Source organism: Diabrotica undecimpunctata, chromosome 6 (assembly GCF_040954645.1).
Source record: "Diabrotica undecimpunctata isolate CICGRU chromosome 6, icDiaUnde3, whole genome shotgun sequence".
Taxonomy (NCBI): Eukaryota; Metazoa; Arthropoda; class Insecta; order Coleoptera; family Chrysomelidae; genus Diabrotica; species Diabrotica undecimpunctata.
In genome coordinates, this window is record NC_092808.1 from 53,446,562 (window position 1) to 53,465,514 (window position 18,953).

An 18,953-nucleotide genomic window follows, 5' to 3' on the forward strand; every position below is an offset into this window, starting at 1 on the left:
AAAAAGATTTGTTCATTCATGCATTTAAATCGATATCGTTAAATTCATTCGGGAATCTGAAACACGTTGACTACGTTTTTTTTTTACTATTGGTCGGTAAAGCCTAGTTAACTTCTGATTTAACCGGAAATTACTTTCATTTGTTGTTTTTGCTATTAAATACTGTACCTGATTGTAGATAGTGCAATATTAAATTGTAATTATTCTTGTGGTACTTTCTAATTTAAAGTATTAATTTTGATTTAAATTGTATTATAATATAACCCCAAATTTGCAAAATAAAAAATATATTACAAATATTATTAATATATACTAATAGATTACCGTCGGAAAAAAAGTTTATGATAGATACTCTCCCCAAACTTTGGTATCTCTGCGACTTTTTTTGGTTCTGGGGCGTTTTTCCTCTTATTTTTCCGAAAATTTTCACCCGTCAGACAGAAAAATCAGAAAACAAGTTCCGTCAGAAATTCTATTCTTTTAATTAAATAGCTAAAAAATTTTAAGAAAAACACGAAAATCAAATTGTCTGATGATCAATATAGGCCATTTAAGGCATCTAACTACTCGTCAGAAAAACTACTGTTACGAAATTCATAGATAATCAGCTAATTTTTTTAGGAAACTTTCATAGCAGCAAAAATATTTTTTATATTGTCTGATGGAACTTATTTTCCGATTTTCGTGTCTGGTGGGTGAAATGTTTTAGGAAAATAAGAGAAAAACAAAAGGAGAGATATAAACTTTCTTACCGACGCCGACGGGCGCTCTAACTATGATTTATTTAAATTTACTTGGTACAAAGTAATTCATTATTTATATATTTCTATTTACGTTTCGTTTATTTATCACTCGTCTAAGAATGTCGATAAGTGTCCAAACTTCTGAGTTGCTTTCCCTTAGTCCACGCTTGTGTAAATTTTATGACGGTTATGACAATTTTTGGCAATTTTTTAATTCAGCGCTATAAAACTGTAACTGGGTCTTTTAAGAAAGATCATTCGCTATTAGGTTGTTTTCTTGTGAAGTTCGATTTTGTAGCTTTTCGAGAGCTTTTTTATACTCACGTGTTTTTAACACCGTTTTTGTAAGCATCGTTTTAGGTTACGTTTTGAAAGTTTGTAAAAAAATGGAATTTACTCGTTATTTCCGCCAGTTTTTATTTTACTTTTCCGCATTTTTATAAACTGCTTAAATTAAGTCCTACTTAAATATTTTTGTAAATGTCGCCAAGTGCTCTCTTTCTGCTTTTGTTACTATTTAGTGAGTATTGCTTCCCATTTTCTTGTATTACTTGTAAGATTCTGTTTTCTTTAACTGCATTTAAGAAACGCAGTTTTCTTTTTCTGGTTTTTTTTAATATTCTTAGTAAACCTTAGTAGTAAAGGTGTTTTTGAATTCGGTTTAACATTTTTATTTACTGTTTTAGTTTCTTATGTTTAATATTTGATGTTTTCATACATTTGGTGTAAGAATGGGATATCATCGTGTTGTTAGACCATCCTATTACTCTGGTAAAAGTCTTGACAGCTAGCTATTAAAGCTCCATCATCCACAAAACATAAAATTTTAATGTTATTTTATATTATTTTAGTTCACATACTTTTTATTATCTCCTTATGATTTTAAATTAAAGAAGACTCAACGCGTCTACTTTTCTCAGTTTCCATGACAGTTCCTTGTTTGTTTTCTCTTGAATTTGTTTCACTTTATATTTTCTATAGTCAATACATCAATGCGCCAAGGCATCTTTTAATTCTTCTTAAGGTGCCCTCTCCATTACTGAAGGTTGGCTATAACTACAGCATATTGCCCTCTATCTTGAGCTATTTTTAGTATCGAATGTGTGTCCATGCCTGACCAGTCAGCCAGGACCATTTTCTTTTTCCTGGACTTCTTCTTCCTTTCACTTTCCCTTCCATTATCAGTCGTAGGAAATTGTATTTTTCTCCTCTGTAAATATGGTCCAGATAACTCGTTTTTCTGCTTTTTACAATATTTAGGAGTTCTCTCAGTACCCATTCTTCTCAGCACCTCGTTGTTGGTCAGGTGCTCTGTCCACGAGATCTTCAGCATCCTTCGAAAAACCCACATCTCAAAGGCTTCTACACGTTTCATACTTTTGATTCCGAGAGTCCATGGTTCTACTTCGTATAGCAATATGGAATAATTGAATGTTTTTACTATTTTTTATAAAGATTTTTTTCATTCTTTGAAAATGGGACGTAGCATACTCTATACGAGCACGTATTTCAACTTCGTAGTCAAGATCGTTTGTTATCCAGCAACCAAGATCCTGGAATTTTTGTACGGGTTCTATTTGTTTGTTGTAGATATGAATATTAATGTCGGCATTTGTTGCACGTGTAACGGCCATTACTTTTGTTTTATTTGTGTTTATATTCAGTCCCAAGCTATCTCCCTCTCTGGTTATGGCATTCAAAAGTCGTTGCAAACTCTCAACACTGTCCGCAATAATGACAGTGTCGACTGCGTATCTTAAGTTGTTTACATATTCTCCGTTGATTTTTATTCCTTCTTCCATATTTTCGAGGGCATTTTGGAAGATCTTTTCGGAATATATATTAAACAATAGTGGAGAAAGTACACAGCCCTGGCGAACTCTTTTTATTGACATTTCTGCTGTCATACGATTGTCTATTTTAATCGACGCCATTTGATCCCAATATAGGTTTGTAATAAGGGCCACCGTGTTATGGTCTATACCATGTTGTGTCAGGGTTTCTCTGAATTCTGTGTATCTTACTCACTCATCAAACGCTTTTTCGTAGTCGATAAAACAGAGAAACACGTCTTTTTGTTGATCTCGTTGTATTTTTGTACTAATATCTGGAGGCTAAATAATGCCTCCCTTGTACCATTTAATTGGTCCAATAAAATAATACAATTGTTTAATACTGTGTATTTTAGAACTCTTTCCGTTTATAGCTCTGTTATCTTCTTACTATTTTGTATGGTTTTGATTTCTATTGTAACAGTGAAATTTTTAAGGGAAAATTAAGAACTGACTATGTTCTGTAATCGTCTTTTAGTAATTTTTTTTGTTGCATAAAATGATTTATTTTATAATTCAACCAAATCTGAACTTTTTCTATGTATATTAATTAATATCGTATGGCTTTTTTTGCCGAAGAGATCCTTTCGGATTGTTCCGGCGCCAATTGCATCTTTAACCCTGTTTCCAGTAGCTAGTGTCGATGCACACTAGCCCAGGGGAACCGACGGCTTTACGTGCCCTTCGAAGTATGTGAACGGATCGTATCATTTTTAGAAATGAAAATTTCGTTGTTGGTGCCGAGATTCGAACTCGTGCACTCTGGCTTACAAAGCCAGTATCTTGCTGCTGAGCTACGGCCGTCCACGTTCTATGTATATAATATGTAATAATACATGAGCATCTTTTTAAAAAAATATGGATGTGTATTTCAAAATATGTATTTTGGGTATAGAAAAGACACTGGTTTCTTATACCTAAATACGAGTAAATAAATGTAGTGCCTCTACAATTCGCTTAAACATATTTTGTCCCAGCAGGACTCATCAGAGTGACAGGGTAGAAGCACTGAACGAGAAATCAAATCGTTTTCGCCGTAGAAAGTAATAATAAAATACCTTTATGCAGATGCATACGGCATACCATCTGAGAATAAAACAGAAAGTAGTTCTAGATATTTAGAAGCAAAATTCAGATTTTTGCCTAAATTTTTGCTTTCTACTGCCTGCTTTAAAGCAGGCAGACGACGAATGCAACGGCATGGGAAATCTAAAATTGCATTCCACGACATATCGGTTCATCTAGGCAAGAATCTTTTGTGAACTGGTTTCTTATCTGGTCGAAAACAGACGAAAGATCCATATACATGGCTAGCAGAGGAGCGCGTTCACTGGGCCCGTATTGTTCGTACGTTTTCGTCCGAATTCGAACGATGCCGGATCCGATTCCAGCCTGTTGGGATCTAATCGAGAAATAGTGCGAAACTTAAATCAGGTGATATTAACACATTGGACTGTGAACGGTTAATTTGGCTCATATTGGAGAGAAAATATCTATGGGATCAACGTGAATAGAAGTACCAGATGCTAATTGTACCAAAACAGTTTTGGGAGGAGGTTTCTACTGAAATGAAATTTCCAGATAGCTGAAGAAGGCTAAGAATATATTGGAATGAGTTCTTTTTCATTCGAAAATAGTGAGAATTGGTGGTTATTGTCGACTTGTAGATAGTACCACAAATGAGCCAATTCTCCAAATCCTTTCTTTTGGCGTAAATAGGATTTATCCACACTTCCCTTCTTCGTCTATATTGCCTGACACGTCGATGAATCAAAGGAAATTGTTCCAAAACGAAAAATTCTTCATCAGAATTAGAAAGGCCGTTCCGTAGAGCCATCATTACATCATACAGTTCGGACGAATACTGAGGCAATAGACGATAGGCATTCGCACGATTTTGTTATAACGGTATTAGTTCAAATTCGCACCTTCACAGTTCGCAGCTTTCCGGATCCAATGGACGGAAGGCCTTAGACTTACCATGTCGTTACATTCATTGTCTTCTTGCTTTAAACATTGTAGAAAACACAGATTTAGGTAAAAATCAGAATTTTGGTTTTGAACACCTAGAAATCTTTGGATCTATACTTTCTGATATATTTTGGAGTTTCTTTCATAAAAGAAAACAAATTGAATTTGCATGATTTTAATGCTTTTGTTGCTTTTTTGTTCTTTGAAAAATCTAATAATGTAATATGTTGGATTTTAAGCTTAAGAAATAACAAAAACCGTTATTACTTTAGGTATATAATTTACAGTATTTCTACTTGTAACAATACCGAGCCAATAATTAAGAGTAACAATCGCGACTATGGTACATAAAAACAACCTACTTAATTTAATAGCATGTTATTTATTTCGTAAAATACCAATTTCCTGCTAGACTACACGAATTACTATCCCCCAGAAATGAGAAATATGAATTAATTTTTCATTCCCCTTTTGTATTTCTCATATGAATTCGTAACGTGGTGGAGTTGCGCAAGAAGGGCCATCTTTCCATCAAAAGTACCATAGACGTATGTCGAAAGGGGAAAAAACTAATATTTATCTATTATTTAAAAACAATATAGGTGCAGGGCAATCTGCATTTTGTAATAGGATTCAAGATTAACATTCAAGGAATCGAAATTTTACTTGTCCGTTTATTGATTATTAATTAGAACCTTTAAAAAATATTCTTTTTCAATGACGGTGCATTACAAAATGCGCTCTATCCTCAAGGAATTTTTGTTTCCAAAATTGGCGGTCCCTAACCGCTTGTCTAAAATTTCTGACTCATCTATAAACTTCTACATACTTATATTAAATTTGCGTCTTCGCTGCTACTCTTTTTTCCCGCCTATTCCGTTGTCATATATCTTACTTCATGATCAGCTATTCGAAGTCTCTAGAACCTATCAAATTTTCCAATAGATGTAGTGATGCAGTTTTCATCAAACAATTGGTAAAATTCATAGCTAAATCTTCATGTTTTATTTATTTTGTCGATTAATCTAAAGATTTTTCATACAAATCTTTCTTCGCTACCTTCAAATTTACAATTTGCATATTCTGTAGTCAATAACATCTCACATCTGTAACATACTAATACTCTAATAAAGGTTTTACAGATATTAGTTTTTAATTTCCGGTAAACTATTTTGGAGTGAAATATTTGAGTAAGCAAGAAATAGTCTTTGCTACCACTCATTATTCTTTTTTCAATTTTTTTTTCTTCCGTTCTTCGTGTATTTAATCTGACTTCTAGATATATAAAGCTTTTGACTACTCTAACATCGTCCTCTACTCTAAGTTGGTTTCTACTTCTCCATGCTTTTGTCTACGTTACTATTTGTGCCATTACTTATTTCTAAATATTTTGACAGGGTTATTTCTAGTCAAACATCTTTCACCACTCTTTTCGCTTGTGAATGCATTTCTGTCAAACGTGATATTAATATCATTACCATTATTATCAGGTTTTACTGATTGGTAGGAGATTGACTTCTTCGAATTCAGCTGCTTTAAGAAATCATGCCAGCAAGCAAAATAAGTACACTCTACCTATAGAGACTTACATACCCATATGGACATTCGGACATGCAATTCCTTGGATGAGAAGGATTAGTCCGAGTAAATCAGGGACCACTCATCCGAACTCCAAAGCTACCCAGGCTTTCCTCCAGCCTCATAGTACACTATGGAAGGCTTTTTTCTGAACATTACTGAAATATGTACTTTAATTAATTGATATTACTCTACTGTCAGAGTAGTATAATTTATATTTTGGACATATTCAAAAAATTCTTCATATTTTTAAAGTGTTAGGTTGCACCTAAAACATGCGTAACACTATATTATTCTGAAAAAATCTGCAAAATATCCTCCAAAGGAGCGCTAGTTTCATTAAACCCGGGCTTTTTTGATTTCAAATAATAGGACGATAGTTTTATTGTTGCTTGTACGTCTATGACTGCAGCGATAGATAGACATATTGCCGTTAACTAAATATGGCCCTTATCTTCAAACACAAATGATCAAAATTTGAATATTAAGTACAACAGACAGAAACGTCTGATATCCTCTTGGTTATTAATAATAAATGACGCCATTCACATCGAACCCGCCCTGTATATCTCGTGACTCCCCCGCTTCCAGATACCTCCAGGGCCGGATCACTCAGAAAAGTGCTAATAGAGAATATAAATGGACTTAGTATAAATATAAATAGTCAATTAAGACAAAAGAGTAATAGGGAATATAAATAGTAAATTAAAACAAGACCATAGAACTGGTATTATAAATATAGGGTCTTTAATTAAGGGCTTCCTGTCCTTAAATTTAAATAAAACAAAGTGACTGTGAGATATCGTCGCAATTTTTAATTCATTTGAAAGATCTATAGATGCGAAAATATAATATAAAATATAACATTGTTAAATTATTGTTGCATAACTGCGTGGCGTGCAAACTTAGTTTGTAGCTTAGTCTCACAGTCCTGCGACTTAGCAAACTTTACAAGAAAGGGTCTAACGAGGTCAAATCGGAAGATCTCGGTGGCTAATTTACATCACCTCCACGTGAAATGACTATGCTATTAAATAGATCGTGCCAAATATCACAAAGTGGCATGAGCTGTTTAACACGTAGCGTCGTCCTGTTATAATCTCCTATCGTTGGTGTTCATATCATCTAATCCATACCAAAAAAAGTTGGTAATTATCGACCTAGTTCGCTGTTGACTTAAACAATGTTGTTCTTAAAGAAATAATCTACACTGATCATGTCGCCAGAACACTGGGATGCATTGGACATCTTGGATCTCATTTACATTTGATAATTTTGTTTGTTGACGTAGTACCGTTTTAACCAAAAGTAACTAATCACTATAGATGATTTTTTCAGCTCCTTGGTGAGCTCCTTGGTCAGTTGAATTTTGTTGTGAGCTCCTTGGTCAGTTGAATTTTGTTGTGAGCTCCTTGGTCAGTTGAATTTTGTTTGAATATAGGTACAAATTAAAATGCAAAATTTGCTAACTTAAGGTCTATGAAAGGTCCAGTTATTGTGAGCGACGTGGAATTGATTGCCTCGAATTCTCCTGTACACTCTTACGTACAGTGGCAATTTTTTGGCAAATAATACATTAATTTGAAATACGGGTTCTAGGTAATTGTTTACTACATTGTTGGACTCAAATTTATTCATCAAACTGTGAATAGTCCTCTCGGTATGACGATTATGACAACTATAAAATGGGCGAAGCGCGCGAAACGTTCCAAGAACAAAACACCCATTTTAATAAAATAATTGTATTATTTTTACATATTGTTGTACGCTATATCCATCTATAGTGATTTGGCAAAATGAACTAAATAAATAACAGTCAATTTGACAAATGTAGCTTTAACAGTATGGCCACTACTAGCTGTCAATGTTCCACCAAAGCCAGAAAAAAGTTTTCTTCTTATTTGTTTACGATTTTTAATTTAATTTTTAAGATCTTTTAATTTAATGGATAGTTTAATTTTCCCAATGTTTTTAAAACACTTTTGAATTTTTTTTTTTTTCGATTTTTTCGTATTAATCCCTTTTATCAGTGGGAAAAATAACATCATAATTCTTTCTATACTTATTTATTTTTTGTAGTAACTCCACATCGGTATATTTGATCGATATTCTCTATGTATGTTTTTTTGGTACGAGCAGTTTTAGGGCTGTTTTGTGTCTCACATCAATCTATCTTACATTCCATGGTTTTGTAGCTACAATACTTTTGGTTAGGTTAAAATTTAAATTTCTTTTTCTTATACACATTTTTCAATTAACAAATCACAAAAATATTGTTTTCTAAAATGTCTGTATCTTCAGTTTATTATATTCAACATTATTTTAGTATTCGTGCAAGTATATTTTTTCTGGACCGTATGCGATATGGTAATGATCTCTGACAGATTTATGAAAACATATACCCTACGTGTTCATTAAAAATTAACCTTTTTAGAAAGGCTGCACATTATAATTAAAATATCCGTATATGAATAATTTTCAGTTGGTTTAAAAGTAGCACCCCCGGGCAAACGGCCGGTTATTGGTCGCCGACAAATTATTCTATATCGATCGGCCAATGTTGCGTTGGTGTGAAAATATGGATAGTATGCATTAAAGACTTTCATATATTTTCTTTTTATAATCTCAACCTAGTTTATACATAATGATTTGTTTATGGACTATAATTTCAACCTATACATTAAATTATTTTATTAGTGGTAATTATAAAGGGCTTTGTGAATTCTGAACGTCTTTTTTTTAATAGTAAATTTGTTTTAAATTTTAATTTATTGATATTCTCAATAATTAATAGTTTTACTTTTAAAAGTTTGTACTAAATTTAGAAAAACATCTGTTTGGTGTTTACTAGTAGTTTAATGTGAGTAGTATCTTACAAGTAGATTCTTTTGGTTGTATTCAATTACATAAAACTATCCTCTTAACTAGTCAAACTAGCTATAATGTGCTAACTTGATCTTCTTCTTGTAATGCCTAAATGTTTCGGAGGTAATCGAATATCACGGCAAACTGTACTTTGCACACTGCTGCTGTGAAAAGATTTGTGGTTTTGTTGAACTTCGTACGTAGATTTTTCAACCAGAAAATCCTTTGACTGTCTGGTCCTCGTTTTTCTTATTCTTTTCCCTGTAAAACGAATTTGTATAAGATATCTTTAGTATTCGACGATAAGCCACATTTCGACAGCCTAAATTTTCCTGTAGGTAACGTCTGTGGGAATCCACGACTCAACAGTATATGAAAGATATACGTCGTAGTAACCTTATTTTTATGGCTATTAATAAATGATGACATTTGAATACCTTAGCCATTTTTTAAAATGAAGATCTTGCTTTCTCTCTTCTACATTTGATTTTTAGGAATGGTTCCTACTTTAATTGACGTTCGTATCAAAACAGGTGTATATTTTTACTCTTTCTATTCATTAATCGTTCACACTGATTTGTCCAAATTGCTGTCCCTTCTTAGATATCAGCGTACATTTTGTTTTCTTAATGTTTAGTGAAAGTTCATATATCTGACTTACTTTTGTGATCATGTGCCGATTTTATATTTGACTAAATTTAGAAAACCAAAGTAAACTTTGCTAATATAACAAGAAATGGATTAAGCATTAAAAGCTATAATATAAAAATTAGATAATTGTAGTATTTTAATCGTATGATTAGTAGTAGAAATATGCAATACTGAAGTTGAATCTACAAAATCAGATTATTAAAAAAACCCATTATAGATTCAAAATATCGATACTCGAAAATTTTAGGAATTTCGAAATAAAATTCGTCAACATACAAAGTAGAAATTAGAAAAGGAGCAATTGCAAATAAGAAAATTATGGGTAAGTCCTACTCTGTTGGACACTAACATTTCGGGAAATTGTTATCGCCTAGACAGTTCTTCATTTGTCATTCCGAGCATATAGTGCTTGACATAATTAGTGAGATTTTTGCCGGGTTTATCATCTTTTCGTGGTATGTAATTGTATTTCTATCTTTTTTGTGTATAGGAAAAATTTATTAATAATTCCGTTCAGGAATAAATAAATTCTTGATAAAATGATACAAGCATTTGGAGTGACTTGAATTTTAATTAGATATTAAATAAAACAGAAATTCTGTGGTAATGCTGGATATTGCTCTGCAAGTAAAATAAGCGATAATTATAAATTTTTGGATACTAATTTGGCAATAGTAGGTACATATCTTTAGATACCTACAGTTAATTTAATACGATTTTAATTCTGCATAAATTATAATAATACTGAGCGGAAATTATTCATTTTTATTTAATTAATTTATCAGTAAATGTATTGACAAATAAGTCGATGGTTTTTTCATCTTATTGTTCTATATCGATCTTAGTATTTTGGATAATATCTCTGGTCTACATGACGTTATTTGTCATCTATCTCAATCGATATATAACGAATGAAACATAAATTTTAAGAAATAACTAACAAGTTTTATTAGCAAAATAAAAAAAAAAATTTCAAAGAAATATAATTGGTTAATATTATACCTTTGAAAAGTCGAAAACGAATGTACCAAACTTATAGCGAACCATGGCCGCCAAAGATATGAAATGCTTTTGGTTAAGGTTTGTGTCGCCTTTCTTTAAACTAAACTTTCTAAAAATGTTTTTGATCTGGATCTCTCAACCTTATATTACAATAATGATCAAAATTCTGCTATTGGACGAACTCTTGGGAGATTTTGCTTGAACAATTCTTCTGGCATAATAGGTGAAAAGGAGATCAGGCCAAAATATTTTGTCTAAAACGTCTTCGGTTTTAAGAGTTTTATAGATAAGCGTCTAAAATTTCATTCCAAACTCCTCCAGTATATGTTGTTGACATTCCAACATCAAAAGTTTTATACCAAAATAAAACGTTAGTAAATTTCGAAATTTTTTTTAAATTTACATTCGTTCGTAATAATTTTTAATATTAAAAGTGTCAAATTCATCGCCAGCCTCCATGCTAGAATATATGAGCAAAAATATTTCTCGTCATCTACAAATGTCTTTATCCCAAAGCTCTACATAAAGTCAATAATTCTTTAGAGATGCCGTTGAGGGTATTTCGGACTCCCTTTTTTATCCGTATTTTACATCATTTCTGTACGGAGTTTCTGTATAGTTTTGCATGACATTAAAACAGTGACCTAGTGTTGCTCATAATAATCCTCTTCTCGAGTTGTCTATCTTCTAGTGATGGTGGCGACCACATTGACACATCTTATTCTATTAACAGCAGCTCGAAATAGATCAGTTGACGTTAGACCATTCTGATCATCTTCTAAGATTATCAGCCAGAATATACGTCTGCGTCCAGTGCCTCTCTTACCCTCAATTTTGATATTCATTATTACGCATAATGTAAACTCTAGAGAATAGTTATGTTAGTCGTGTGGTGTATATATAAAACTCTTAATATACACCGGCGGCAACACATTTCAAATGCCTCGAACCGTTGTAAGGCATCTTCTGTAAGACTTTTAACTTTCTACTCCATAGTGGAGGTCACTAAAGTCATAGCATGTAAGAAGTCCTTTGCGTGTATTGATTCTTAAAGATAAGTCGCTGCAATATTGTTTATAACTTGGCGATTTACTGCAATATCCTCTTCTGATTCATTCAAGGCTGATTCATCTTCTCTAAAGATGTTTTCAGAGTATATATTAAATAATGCCGGTGACAATTTGCAATTCGGTGGAACTTTTCCGACTGTGAAAATCTCGGACAATTTATTTTGGAATCGCAATGTTTCTTTTTATATTGGGAATATTAGTTTAAGATTACTCTTGTATCCTTACCGTGGAGATCTGACGTTTTTAGAATATCGATTAGTTTCCCATGTCGTACTTTGTCAAATGCGTTATCGAAATCAATGGAATGAGTTGTCACCTCTGGCTTTATGTATTAGAACTTGCAAACTGAAAAGTGCTTCCCTTTTTAAAAAATCAGGAGTAAGAAGTACTATAAGTACATGGCTCATCAAACTAATTAATCCACGTTTCTAATAATAATCCCTTGTCAAAACATAAGGTTTTCTAGTTTTCGGCAAGTATGTATATAATTACCTATATCCTGGGCATTTCTTTATAGACCTATCTCTGCGTAATACTGTTCTCTCTCAACAAGTTAACAATTTTACGTTTCGACCAACCGTCCATCACATACATATGTTTGTAAATTTTAATTTTAAACGATATTATGAACTTACTTATTAAAAAACTTTGACATTTATCAATAAAAATAAACCATGATTTATTTGTTTCTATGATGGTCTCTAGGTCATATTTAAAAGTCGACTGGAGTTTTTAAGGTAATCTTTTTTTCAAAATTTATGTTCTTTACAGTTGTTGGTTGAAATGTTCCTCATCTCATTCCTTTTACTAAAGTGTAGACCACATACGAAGTAATGCGAAGGATAGGAAAAGACCCAGAAATTTTGTCAACGATCAAACGAAGAAAACTCGAATATTTGGGTCACCTGATGAGAGGACATAAATACGCATTACTTCAAAATATAATGCAAGGAAAAATAGAAGGAAAACGGAATCCAGACCGTAGAAGAATATCATGGTTGCGTAATTTGAAAGTTTGGTTTGGCTGTACCACTAATGAACTCTTTAGGTCAGCTGTAAACAAGGTCAGGATAGCCTTGATGATTTCCAATCTCCGATAGGAGTGGCACAAGAAGAAGAAGAAGAAGACCACATACAAAAACTGTAAAAAATCGTTTTTAGGATAATAGATAAGTTTTAAAAAAATTTTTATCCTCAAAACTCTCTGAGTGAAACGGTTACTGATATAGTCAACAGAGTAAGAAGAGGACCAAACTGTTATACCCTTATGTGGCAATATTAATATCTCAATGTTTGTGTTCGCTTCCAATTTGGTTCTGTTCTATTAAATAATTTATTTGTTCAACAAAATCTGACTAAAGTTCCTGAATTTCCTTTCTATTACAAGCTTTTCCATAATATTCGTTTATATCTAAAAAAATAATCTTTGGAGATTGTCTTAGCCCTTTAATTATTTTAAACCTTTAGCAATAAAAGAATCAGCTATACTAGTTTTAAAGTATAACTGAAATAAATCATTGCAAAAAACGATTGTTCTTGTAACCAGTTAAAAACTGACTGCCGTATATAATGAACCGTATCAAATTCAGTTATTAAAAGGGATCTCGATATTGATTGCGATTCGGATCCCGATCTCCTTTTATAGTTTTTGCATTCACGTATTTAACGAAGCCCCAAAACGCGCAGGGTAAAAAATGGCACATGCGACTTTGTAGACGACACACACATACAATATATACTCGCACACCAATATTAGCAATGGATTTGGCCTTTTGTTCATTTAAATTTATTGCCCATCGGAAATACGAGCCCAGAACCAATCAGGCTGATCGATTCACCGAGGACCATAAATTATATTTCAATAATTAACATAAAACGACAATGGCTGGCAGTTGTCTGGTGATCATTTGACTCATACATAATTAAAATTGTGATATAAGACTGATTTGAATTTATCCTGTTTGTTCAACAAACAACTCAGTCGATTTTATGATCGTTGTTGATTGCTTCTCACAGACAGTATAAAATTAAAACATAATAAGAATATCTCATATGTACTGCCATAGCTTTGTTGTAGAACTAAACTCGAAAGTCATTCTAAGAAACTTAATTTGTACAAATATATCAAGAATTCATTATAGAGACCTTAACTGGATTCACTGGGAGAAGTATGTTCTTTGCTTGACCAATACAGTGACTTAAACAAAGTTTTTATGGTAGGTTTAGTCTAATTACTTATGTTATTCGCTAGTAATAAATATTTAAATAGGAATTCAAGAGTAAAGTTGCCGATGTTTGAAAACTTCATTTAATGTTCTTTTTTCTTCTTCTTCTTCTTCTTCTAGTTCCATGACCGTTATCGATCTTTGAATATCATGTTGGCTACTATATTCGCTATCGTGACTTCATTGAAAGCAGCTCTAAATGGTGGTTTTTGTCATTTTTTAGTTCTAATTAATTTTTCGTTTTGATTGACAGTTTATTTTCACTTTAGAAAGTCTGTTATATTGGTACCCATGAAGTTTTTTTATCATTTCGATTCATATAGAAATTTTTGATATTTCGTTAGCAATATGCAGCTTTCATGTTTTGTACAAGAGATTCTTTGTTACATTTTTTTCTTGGTCTCATATTCTGTGACAAATTTAGTTAAACTCATTGTTAAGATTATCGTTAAATCATAGTTAATAATTTCAGAGAATTACTTCTTTAGCCTACAGTTTTTTATTTCTCTTTGGTATTTTATCGTTTTATAATCCAAACGTGATGTACATACAAATCAACTTATTTGGTTAATTGTTTAGTAACGTAGACAAAATTTTGTGGCTTACCAAAACTAGACATCAATAAACTGCTATTAAAATAAGTTTGCCAAAAATGTCCACATTGGAATTAAAAGTTTCTCGGACATTTTGTACAACTTCAATAAAAAGTGTTTTGTGATAAATGCTTTTTATACAGCTCCGTCATATAAACTTTCAAAAAATCTGCTAGAGATTATTTTAGAACACACTAAATTTTCACCTAAATTTACCATAAAAAATACAATAGAACTAGTTAATAAAATACAACATTTTCAGTTACCTAACAACTCCAGATTAATTTCGTCTGACGTAAAAAATTATTTTTCCTAGTATCCCTCCCACAGAAACTTTTATTCTAGTAAAAAACCTTTCAGACCCAAATAGTACAAATCCAATCATTACATCTGAAATTTTACATCTTCTTGAAGTTTGCATAAACCAGGACTACTTTGAATTTAATAATGAATTATATACAAATAACAGTGCAGGACTTATAATGGGCAATCCTCTAAGCCCATTGCTATCAGATATTTTTATGGATCATCTAGAGACAAAGATTTTAAAACATCCCATATTCAAACAGTTTTTATATTGGTGGAGATACGTAGACGATGTACTGGTATGTTTCACAGGAACTATCAGGCAACTCGACCAATTTTTATCGTATATTAATTATCTTCATAGTCATATTGAATTTACAATAGAAACAGAACAAAATCAATGCATAAATTTTTTAGATTTAAAAATTACCAGACTTAAAAACAAACATGACTTCTCCATATTTCATAAACCTACCCATACTGACACGACTATTTACAATTCATCATCCCATCCCACACAACATAAACTGGCAGCCTATCATAGTATGTTACATAGATTAACAGCAATTCCTATGTCAAAATACAATTTTGAGACAGAATTAAATATCATTAAGCAAATAGCAGTAAACAATGGATACCACGAACAAACAATTAATAAAATGTTAAATCAAAAACTACACAAGAAAGCCCTGAACTTAGTATTTCCACCACCAGAGAAAAAACCCAGTACCTTCTGCTCGATTACATATACAGGCAAAATATCAACAAAAATAGCCAAACACATAATAAAGAAAGGAATAACACCAGCTTTCAGAACAAATAACGACCTAGGCAAATATATTAAAAACAACAAGAGCCAACATAAAAAACACTTACACAGTGGTGTGTACAACCTTAAATGTGGCGACTGCTCAAAAACTTACATTGGTCAAACAGGTAGAAATTTTAATAAACGAATAGCAGAACATAAAAGGGCTTTCAATAATAGAAAAACAGATTCTACATACGCACTTCACCTTCTAGATCATAATCATTCTTTTAATGACGAATTTAAAATTCTCCACATTCAAAATAAAGGCCTTAAGCTATCTTTGTTAGAATCTATGGAAATCAACAAATTAAAAAACACAGATATAATTCTGAATGACCAGCTTGAGACAAACAGTTCTCCCCTCCTCAACCTATTTTTTTAGAGACTATAAAGTGTAAACCCATACCAAAAACAGATCACTTGAGAAAGGCAATCAGCCTAAACAGCTGTAGTGATAAGAATTTAAAATAAATTTTGTGGAAGTTTGAAAACAAAGTTTTCAGTGTTTTATTGTTACATATTATTTTGAGTTTTTTGCTTGTATTATGTCTACATTCTTCATGTTCAACATTGTACAGGGTTTGGGTATATTATAATTTGACAATGCCATGGTAACAGACAGATTACTTTAATAAAATAATAAAAAACAAATTACGTTTACAAGTCGTTAGATCAAAATTAAATACATCTTGTCTTCTGGCGATGTAACCAACATTTCTCCGGTCAAACCGTACATTATCCCAATATCTAGACAAAAGAACATATTTATGGAAATCGTTAAAATATTTTAAAGTAGGAGAGAATATTTGTCCTCTTGGATTTTAACAGCTATAAATTCAAACTTCATCTTTGTATGAATTTGCTACATTATATCGTACGCTACTTTCATTGTACATAATAAAAGATCTCAAGAGGTCTTTCTTGAAATCCTGTCGGTTAAAAATGGAAAACTGTAACTTACTCTAATCACTAATATTGGCTTATCGTTAAAAAATAAAAGCTTTTCACAAATTCATAAAAACATTTTACTTCATACTATTGACTATAAATACAATTAAGAAGCCAAATGTTGGTGAACAAATCCCGATAAATATATTTATGTAGATGGAAACATTCCTTAGACGAAAACAGACGCAGAAACGAGAATAATCCTTCGAAACCATCATATAACCGTCCATCTCGAGTTGCAGCCTGGCAATATAATCAGCCAGCAAGCAAGCTCTAATGAAAGCACATCTGAGAACGTTGTGGCATATAAAACGAAATCAAGTCTATAAAAAGTCGGTAACCCTGATGTATATAAGTTTATAATCGACCGTAAGTAAGTGGATCCACCAATGAAAGCGCGTAATGCGGTAGCTATAGAAACGAAGTCTTGTTTGTCTTATTGCAAAAGTAGAATGAATTCAAAGTCACGCCCCGCATCCACACGTCTCTGTTCATACTGCTGCGTCGCTGTATGTTGCTCTTTTCCTCTGTAGTTTCTTTATATATCTACACATTGTGAGTGTATACGAAAGTTTTTTCTCATTATGTTTAAGTGAAATTTATTACTCGCACACTGCATCAACGTTTGGACGAAGGTTTTTTTTTTCGAAGTTTTCTATTAATGTGTAGATGGCTGCCAAATGATTGAGAATAAAGTATAAACTTGGCTAAACATTTGTCTTAAAAATCTTTTATATAAATTAAGTTATTGATTTATATAAAATATAAAAGAAATAATTATTTTTCGAAAAAATAAAGTTTGTTAGCTTTTTATTTAATGAAATATATATATATATATATATATATATATATATATATATATATATATATATATATATATATATATATATATATATATATATATATATATAAATTAGTTATTATATTAGTATCACTTTATGTGTTCTAAATATTTTTTTTTATTTTATTTTTAATGTATATTTACAATCTAGTCATGAACAGTATATTGAGTAATTAGTAAATTTGACTTGAATTAGTAAAATTGACTTGATTTGTAACTACATTTTCACCTATATAACTAGGTCTTCTGACCAAGTCCTCTTCAGTCTTCGTTCCTTCATTGGTGGCTGATATAATTCACTGATAATTTGGCTGTGGTGGGTTAAATTAAGAATTTTGGCCTTGTTGGCGTGAAGTGATATGACATATTTTACGGTTGGTGCTCCTAGATCATTGTGGATGGTTGCATTGCTCACATACCAAGGGGCGTTAGCTATCATACACAGTGTTTTTGATTGGAAAGTCTGTTAAAATTTTTGTGTTTAAAGGCTTGCTACAGCCTCAGAGTTGTGACTTTCTGCCAAGTAACCAACTGGTAAATTCCGTTTTAATTTTATATTCAGCTGAGTTTTTGTGGCGTTAATGTGTTGCTTTCAGGTCAACTTTCGGTTCAAATGCAACCCAAGATATTTCACAACATCTCTAGAAGGAGTTGCTCCCATTGTTTAGACTGACTTGTGGACAAGAGCGTTTTTCTTGTTGTAAATGTGATTTGGACTGATTTTTCGTTATTGACTTTAATTTTCCATTTTGTCAAACCATTTTCTAATGTATGCAAATAATTTTGCAGCTTTTCAGATGCTTTATGTGTAATAGATATGTCAACAGTAAAGTATAGGTACAGGAAGGTACCCAAGATACTTCCCTGAGGAACTCCAGATTGGAGGATTAAGTTTTAGGTTGAGAAATCATTATTGATTTTTACTTATAACGAACGTTCCTTAATATAGGACTTCAGGATAAGGTACATATCGCTCGGCAGTAAAAATTTTAATTTATATAGCAAACTGTTGTGTCAGACTTTATCAAAAGCCTGCTGAATATCGAGAAATCCTGAGGCACATATAGTCATTTCTTCTAAACTTTTCTTGATTTTATTTACTATTATATGACACTGTTGTATTGTTGAATATTTTCGACGGAAACCAAACTGATGTTCGGATTTTATGTTCTCGAGTGGTACAGTTTCGCTTATTCTATCTAGCAGCATTCTTTCAAATTTCTTGGACATCAAGGGTAACAAGCTTATTTACCTGACGTTCCTAAAGATGAAGTAAAAATAAATTTATATTATACAGTACTAGCCAAAAGTCTCCTCCTCCTCGTATCTTTTGAATGGTTATACTTGTAAAACATGAAATAAGAAGGAAACTAAACGGACATAGGCTTCTCAACTAGTCATAACCGGTGATGTAATAGTCAGAGATGACGTTACAGAGAGACGTGCTTTGGGAAAAGTGATATCTGGTTTGAAAGGTATTTTGCTTCTCCTTTTCTTCTTTTTATGTAGACATGACT

The 18,953-nt window shown here is 32.0% G+C and overlaps 1 protein-coding gene across 5 annotated transcripts in view; it reads left to right on the forward strand.

Annotated features, from left to right (window-relative positions):
* LOC140443442 (zinc finger homeobox protein 3-like) overlaps positions 1-18,953 on the forward strand; it is a 929,042-nt gene that overhangs the window by 745,755 nt on the left and 164,334 nt on the right. The gene's annotated exons all lie outside the window — the stretch shown is intronic.